The following is an 8,124-nucleotide window of genomic DNA, read 5'->3' as shown; positions in this document are numbered from 1 at the left end:
CGCTGTCATCTTTCCGACGCGTCGTCCGACGCATCACAAGATTTTGACGCACATGTGCTTAGACCCGCACGATCCAGTCACGATCACGGACCGGGTGGATCTCTCCGTCACTCGGGGTATGCTGACATTATCCTGCCAGCGTTCGTTCGGCGTGTTATACCCGTGTCACACTGGCACATTCGATTGCGGTCGATCCCGATCAGGCTGAAAGTTCTCGATCGCGATTGATTACTTTGCGCAAGCTGCGGAAAGCAACCGAACGTTATCGAGGCGTTCGATCCCGATCGCACTCGATCACGGCCGTAAGTGCATCGTGTGGCCGATGTATAGGAAACGCGTTGGTGTAACACATTAGTAGGAGATAACCGTGCGCCTCCTCTTTTAACCCTTCCGTCGTTATGGTCCCGTCATTTTCCCACATTGCGGCGTCAGAAGATGGATGACATCATCTCCCGCCAATCCGGAGAGTTGGCAGCCCTTTTCCTTCGAGGACAGCGTGGTAAAAAAAAAAAAAAAACACGCACATAACTGGGCACGAACAGGGAAAGAGGGGCCCACAATGGCCCCGTCTCCGGCGTGGACGTGGCAGTTCGGGCGGATGACAGGCGCTGTGAAAGAATGTCCCCTGTCCTTTTCCTGGCAGAGCGCCTCGTGGCAGAATCCCTCTTGACAGAACCCAACTGTTTGCCATGAATCATCGCAGTTGGGGATGGCTCGGGCGAGGTCGTCGGCCGGTTCACCATTATCGGGTCCTCCGTGAGCGACTGCTTTCGCGGGGTAGACGGCCGATCACAACAGCGAATAAATGCCGGCGAACGGCGGACAGTGGAGCCGCAATAAATGATTCTCTCTCTCTATTTGTTTCTCTCCGAGTTATGCTAATTCGCAGTTTCGACTCCCCCGAGATGTGCGGTCACGGTTCCGGCGAGAGACAACGAACTCTCGACGGCGACCGCGTCAGCAGTGGGACAAGGTGCCGTGCGTTCAGATTGCGCGCGCGTTGTAACGAGTGACCGAATCGGACCCTGCGAGGATGGGGGGTGACACGTGGACCGTGCCCGTCTCACCGGGCGCAGGTTGTGGCGTGCAGGCTCTTCACGGTGGCAGTGTGGCCGGCAACGCGCGGGCGAACAGGGCGACACGTGGTCGACCATGAAGAACGGCGGGGGGAGAACGCCGCGGTCGAGCGGGAGGGTCGGCAGGGGGCCGGCGCGAACCGAACCGCATCTCCTCTGGCGAGCCGGTGATCTGGGAAGCCCGGTCGGAGGAGAACCGCGGGCGGCGGCGGACGAGCGGTTGCGTGTGAAACGAAACGCTGCGTGGCTGCCGTGCAACTGTAGGAGCGGCGCTTCAGCAGAGCGTGGTTTGGACACGAGCGTTGGCCTTTAAAGGGGGCTTTAACAGAGAAGCGCAGAATCTACATAGGAGGGCAAGGTGAACTGTCACAAGTTTGAATGGTACCTTGAACACCGCAAAATTTATCCAGACTCTATGGCAGGATTTCGACGAGGCCGTTCGTCGGTTGACAGTGTCGTCGATCTAGTGTCATCTGTAGGGCAGCAAAAATATTGTAAGCGATTATCAGTAGCAGTCTTTCTTGACGTCAAAGGCCCATACGACAACGTTTCCCATCAAGCCAACTGAAACAACTTAAACGCTACAGAAAGTGATTTACGCGGATGATGTAACCTCTGGGGTAGCAATGTTTGATGGTGCTGCCAAGCTTTACAAAGATGCAAAATAAGTGTTGAAAGAGGCGGCGATATACTTGAGAAAATAGACACCCAATGAAGAGAGATTAAACATCCTGGACGCACTTTTGACAACTGAACTAGGAGGGCGAGTATTTCGATGGGTCCGAAACTGCTTGACACGAAGGTCCTTGTTTGTACGTACGAAAGATGGCCCGACTACCGACCACTACACATGCCGTGACGTTCCTCAAGGCGGTGTTCTAAGCCCAATTCTTTTTCAAGGTCGCGCTTCTTGGGCTGGCCGAATCCCTACCGGCAACAGTGAGTGCCTCAATCTACGCCGACGACATGTGCATCTGAGCATCAGCGCCGACTCGCGTGCAGGTACGTGCAAGGCTACAGCAGGCAGCAACACAGGCATGTGGCCATCTTTGCATACAAGGTCTAACCATCGCGACAGAAAAATGTGCGTTAGTCGCTTTTACGCGAAAAGCCACGTCTGGTTGTCCAGTATGCATCAATGGTCAGCCTGTCTCCTACAAGAAAAATTATCAGTTTTGGAGGGTCTGTCCACCGGGACCTCTCCCGGAGCCCTCACGTTGCCCACTTGAAGAAGAAGCTCACACCTATTGTTCACGTCTTCAGATTCATTGCCGGAAAAAGATTGGGATCAAGCACCACTTGAAACAAGTGACTGAGCGATTTCTAGATACAACTGAAACGCTACAGAAAGTGATTTACGCGGATGATGTAACCTCTGGGGTAGCAACGTTTGGTGGTGCTACCAAGCTTTACAAAGATGCAAAATAAGTGCTGAAAGAGGCGGCGATATACTTCAGAAAATAGACACCCAATGAAGAGAGATTAAACAAAATAGTAGATAAAAACGAAAAGGATGACGGTCACAAGGATATTCAATCGAAAGGATGCACAATGCTTGATATGATCGATATGGAAGCACTGAAAGGACATGATATCGTTCCCTGTGGACAAGTGGACGTCCTTTCCAGCAAGAACGTACTTGAAGGGAAGCTGAACCACTTTTCGAAAAAAAATGAGTTCTCTGCGGCATTCTACAGTTTTGAGTCCCCTGAACACGAATATCTGGTTCAAAAAGGGCGGAAACAAACGCAAGCGGCTGTTTTTCCAAGAAAACGCGCACCAGCGCCTCAGGGCATCGCGAGAACGCCGCTGTTGCCCGTGATTGGTCGGGGCCGCTGTGACGTCTTTCGCGGCAGTCTCCGGTCGGTGCCGCCGTTTCAGAGCGTAGCACGCTGTTCTGTTCTGGCTTCATAGCTGAGTTGTAAGCATTATAGAACGTTGTCGCTGTCTCGGACAGCTTGTATTTTCGCCGTACATGCTCGAACCGACAGCCGATACGGAAAACGATGGCGGCAACGGCGGCAACGACGATGTTGAGTGTGCCAACAGCGAGAGCGATGTGTGCGCCTTCTCGCACGTTGGAAATCTTAGCTGGTACTTATGTTTTCTTTTTTTCATGTAGCTGCAGGTCCCAATGCCGGGAGAAAAAAATGCGCTAAAGTGTCACTGGGAACTTGCTGCTGGAAGAATGCCGAAGCACTAACTTCTCATTAGATTGTAAACATAAGTGCAATTCCGCGATGACAAGCACTTTGCCGCTGCTTGTCTAAAGTAGTCCCGTGGTTTTTTGAGTGTTGATACACGATCGCGAACATAAGTGCCGCGTTTCGAAGCGCGCACATGCATTGCTGCGGGGTACAGTCATGGAAGTTGCTTATCATACAAATCCAGAGATGGCCAGAGGTATTACATGTGCAATATTCATACTATGATTCGACGACTTTGCGATTGTGGCTCGATCAAGAATCGGTATGCGTGCTCCATGCTAGTGCTGACATAAAGATAATAGGCAGTTTTAGCACCGCCGTGTGGTAAACACGATAACTGCAACCGTACGTCGAATGTCACTAGGCAAGCTTATACTCAATTTCATACCTCAGGTGCAACGCTGTGGAAGCTACGCACGAGTCCGGTCACCAAAATTTATTACTGCGCGCGTTTCCGTCTATGCTTCGCAGCGTGCCAGCGGCGTTTGTTCGCGCGAGCATGCACGTGAAGCTGCCGCGACGGGCTGCCATTAAAGAATACCGAAAAGAAAATTGATTTAAAAGAACGTGTTAGCAGCCGTATAAGTACACGGATTGTTTCTATGGGTAAATTCTTTCTTTTTTTCATTCAGAACTGAGCTTATATATGGAAAATTTTCTCAAAGATCGGGTCAAGCGACACCGAACTTTTTCTAAGTGCGAACGCAGCCACTGCAAGAAGTATCTCAAGCCTCCACAGCGTTGCACCTGATGTATGAAACGGAGTATAGCAACGCTAGCAACAACGCGGTCCCGCATTTGTCGTAAGGCTATCCGGCTACGCTAAAACTGTGTTACTAGACGTTAATGGCTGCTAATGTTCGCATTTCTCGAGTGCATCAATATGGGCCTAATCAGGCTTTCATTAAACTAGGTGCACCTGCATGTGCTGCGTATTGATGGTAGTAGAAGAGCACAGCACAGTTGATTTCATCGGCACGAACTTATCTCTCCTCACCGCACGGACCCACTGCGCTGCAAGCTTCTTGTCCTTCGGGAACCTGTGAAACACCACATCGTCTCGCCCGCCTGTGTTCGCGCAGCCGAATGCTGCACAGAACGAGGGCATGTTGGGCGCCCTTGGCTGTAGGCACTCACGCAGCACAGAAGGAAAGAACAGTTTACGAAAATCGCAAAAGAAAACAAACGTGAGCGGCGGCGGCGGCAGATCTCTCATAGCGTCGTTCAGTAAAGCGCAGGACGGAAAGAGGCATGCCAGCACATGCCAGCACGCCGGTCCGGCAGCTCGGTTCCCGCCAGTGACGTCACTCTCGCCGGTTCTCTCCTCTGGCAACCACCTCCCCCGGCGCTCCGGGAAGCGATGGGGGCGTGTCCGCGGGGGTGATTTAGAAAGCGATTTCCGCCCCTTATATTAATAAAACGAAGAAAAAAATTACGGAACCGTAAATTATTAGGTCTGTTCTTCCTAATCCCAGCAATTCATGGAAATTGAAAACCGTTTCAGCTTCCCTTTAACCAAAGGGACCGTGTTGCAAGCGTAAGCAAAGATAGTTGATCCGCTTGGTTCGCTGTCACCTTTTACGATACGCGCAAAGATTGGCTTTCAGATACTGTGGAAAACGGACGTCGCGTGGGATATGATCCACTCTCTAAAGAAGAATGAGACAAGTGGAGGGACCTGATGTCTGAAGCGGAGGAGCTGCGAGTTCTAGAAGTTCTCCGATGCTACACAAGCAAGGATCAAATAGCACAAGCATATAAGCTTCTTGTGTTTGCCGACGCGAGTCCAACAGCATACGGAGTGGCAGAGTACTTAGTAGTAGTGCAGAAAGATGAAACAAAAAGAGTCAAAGCTATTCTGGCGGCGAAAAGCCGCGTATATATAGCTCCAATCAAACAGCTAAGTTTAGCAAGACTTGAGCTAATATGACAGCGGTGGTAGCATCAAGACCAAGCGACCACATCCAAGGTCACTTCACCGAAAGAATTCTGTAAACAGCCTGCCGAACAGACTCAATCAATGTACTTCATCGGATCAAAGGGACAAGCAAGAGGGATACATTCGTTAGCAAAAGAGTCGCAGAAATAACAGAGGAAACACTACAAACGAAATGGTCTCGTTCATTCAAAGTGAAGGCAATATCCGGACGATCTACTCGCACGCAGTATAAGCGCAAAGACGTTGATGAACTCGAAAATATGGTCGCGTGGACCCGAATGGGTTAAACCAGTCTTGGAAATAAAAAGAAATTACTCATCATACGGGCGGCTTCTATGAGTAACAGCATGGGCATTAGCACTCTGGTATTAGAATACATAGAGAACGCAAGAGAAAATAACATTACAAGGGGCCGTTAAAAGAAACATAGATTGCAAATGCAAAGACATAATGGATACGACAAACGCAAGTACTACTCAGACGAACAAGTGGCGATGCTGATTCAAGCGCTAGATCCTTTCAAATAAATGGACAAGAAGTGTACTGTGACGACAAGGGACTCACAAGACAGAAAGGACGTTTGCACTACACCCAAGAATCAAGCCGGCACCTCATCGTACTTCCAAAGTTCGGGTATTTCACGGAACTACTGATACGTGCCATTGATCAAATAATACTGCACGGCGGAGTTCGCGCAACGCTAGTGCAACTGAAGATTAAGTTCTGCACATTGCAAGGTCACCAAGCTGCAAAAAAGAGTTTTAAACAAACGTATAATCTGCAAGAAGCATACCACAAGACCGGCTGCTCGAATTATGCCACCCTTCCCGGCGAACAGAGTCAACGAATCGGGACCATTTCAATTCACGGGAGTTAACTTCACCGGAACACTTTATGTGGAAAACAAATACGAGATTGTAGAACAATGCGTAGTAATTTGCACCTGCGCGATAATGAGAAGAGTACACTTGGAAATGACCAACGACACGTCGCCATCCAGTTTTTCTTTAACTTTCCGGCGATTCCCCACACGACAGGGTATACCAACCATAATCTACTCGGACAACGCCAGGACCTTTACAAGGGCCGAGAAGGGAATCAACGGAATGCTTGAAGCTGTTGGGCACGAACGGGTGAAGGAATACTGCAGTATGCACCAAATACAATGGAAAACTATAGCCGAGTGCGCCCCCATGGTGGGGAGGATTTTACGAGTACCTCATACGAAGCCTAAGACATCGATGCGAAAAATCATCTCAAGAAGTACAACCTCAGAGGGGGATCTACGCACAATTGTAGCAGAAGTTGAAGGAGCGCCTAATAATCGGCCTTTAACTTACGTGTATGGCGAACATAATGAGCCCACGCCACTGACGCCTGCAGACATATATATATATATATATATATATATATATATATATATATATATATGCGGTCGGCAACAGCTCCAAGACGGGCAAACAAGGCCATACAATGAAGACGTTGAAGAAGCATGGCAAGGTAGGTGCAAACTTGTGAAAGCTTGATGGGAAAGATGGAATCGCGAATATCTTACGTAAATAGGAGCTACTATCAAAGCCAAGACTCGACAAGCGAAACCATTCTCCAAAAGCGATGTGGTGGTAATTGAAGACGGGGGTCCAAGAACATTTTGAAAAACGCACCGAATTGAAAAAAAAAAAAAATTTACCCTGGACGCGACGGAATAACGAGAGCTTGCCTACTTCGGACAGGCAGCAAAGAATTTCTAGGAAGATCTGTGAACAACATCTACACTCTTAAAGGGTGTTTCAAGTAGCCCGACAAAACCTATCTCAGTCACAGTTGGGCGGGCGGGAGCCTGTAAAACATCATCATCAAGGCAGTCGAAGACGAAGAGCAAGAGAACGGCTCCTTGTCGCGAGTGCGTGCTACTTTACTTCTTCAATAAACTGTTCATGTTCGAAGCGGTCACCGGTCTCGATCGTTTTAACAGTAGTGCGCGTCCAGCGTGACCAAGTGGAGCGGAGAGTGGGCATGCGTATTGGGGGCTAAGATGAGAAAGGCATAGACTGGAACGTGGTGCAAATCCTTGTAAAGTCAAGCTTTGTCACCTTTCCTGTGTGCGTCGTGTTAACGCTGCGGTCGTTCTTTGTCATGCGCAGCTCCTCGCACTGGCCTCGCAAACGCGACTACCGATCAAAATATTTAAGAAATGAATTATGGGGTTTTACGTGCCAAAAGCACGATGTGATTATGAGGCACGCCGTATAGTGGGGGACTCTGGAAACTTGAACAGCCTGGGGTTGTTTAACGCGCACCTAAATCTAAGTACACGGGTGTTTTCGCATTTCGCCGTGGCCGGGATTCGATCCCGCGACCACGTGCTTAGAAGCCCGACACCATAGCCACTAAGCAACCACCGCCGATCCGCAAGATATGCAGTTGTCACACGCCCGCGACACGGACCGTCTCGGACACCAGGGCGTGTGCCGTTCCAGTTGGACTGCGTCTCCTCCTCCTCCTTTTCGAAGCGTAAGAAAACAAGCGGAAGCTCTTTTGAAGAAGATCCGCGTAGGGAAGAAGGCAAGGTGAACACGCGTGATGGAGAGAGAGAAAAGAGTCGGATAGTGGGAGAGGGGGGTACAGCATACACACTACTCGGTGGCAGGACGATTCACCTCCTCGGCTGAACGAGGTGCGTTTTCTTCTTTCTTTTCTTTTCTTTAGCCATCTGGATGCGCTCAATTTGACTCCAGGATCTCGTCTCTCGACTGCCGCGCTCCTTTAAAAGCTAACGCCGCGGCCCGATTGCAGAGTGGCATCAAGAATAAAAGCCGGCGAAAACGGCTTCACCTCCGGCTCCATCTCCGGAGGCAACGGGGCGACGATTGCTCCAAGGCCGTTCGGTTTATTGTTTGTG

Source organism: Dermacentor andersoni, chromosome 11 (assembly GCF_023375885.2).
Source record: "Dermacentor andersoni chromosome 11, qqDerAnde1_hic_scaffold, whole genome shotgun sequence".
Lineage (NCBI taxonomy): Eukaryota > Metazoa > Arthropoda > Arachnida > Ixodida > Ixodidae > Dermacentor > Dermacentor andersoni.
The sequence above is the reverse complement of the archived record's forward strand: the minus strand, read 5'-3'. Positions refer to the sequence as shown.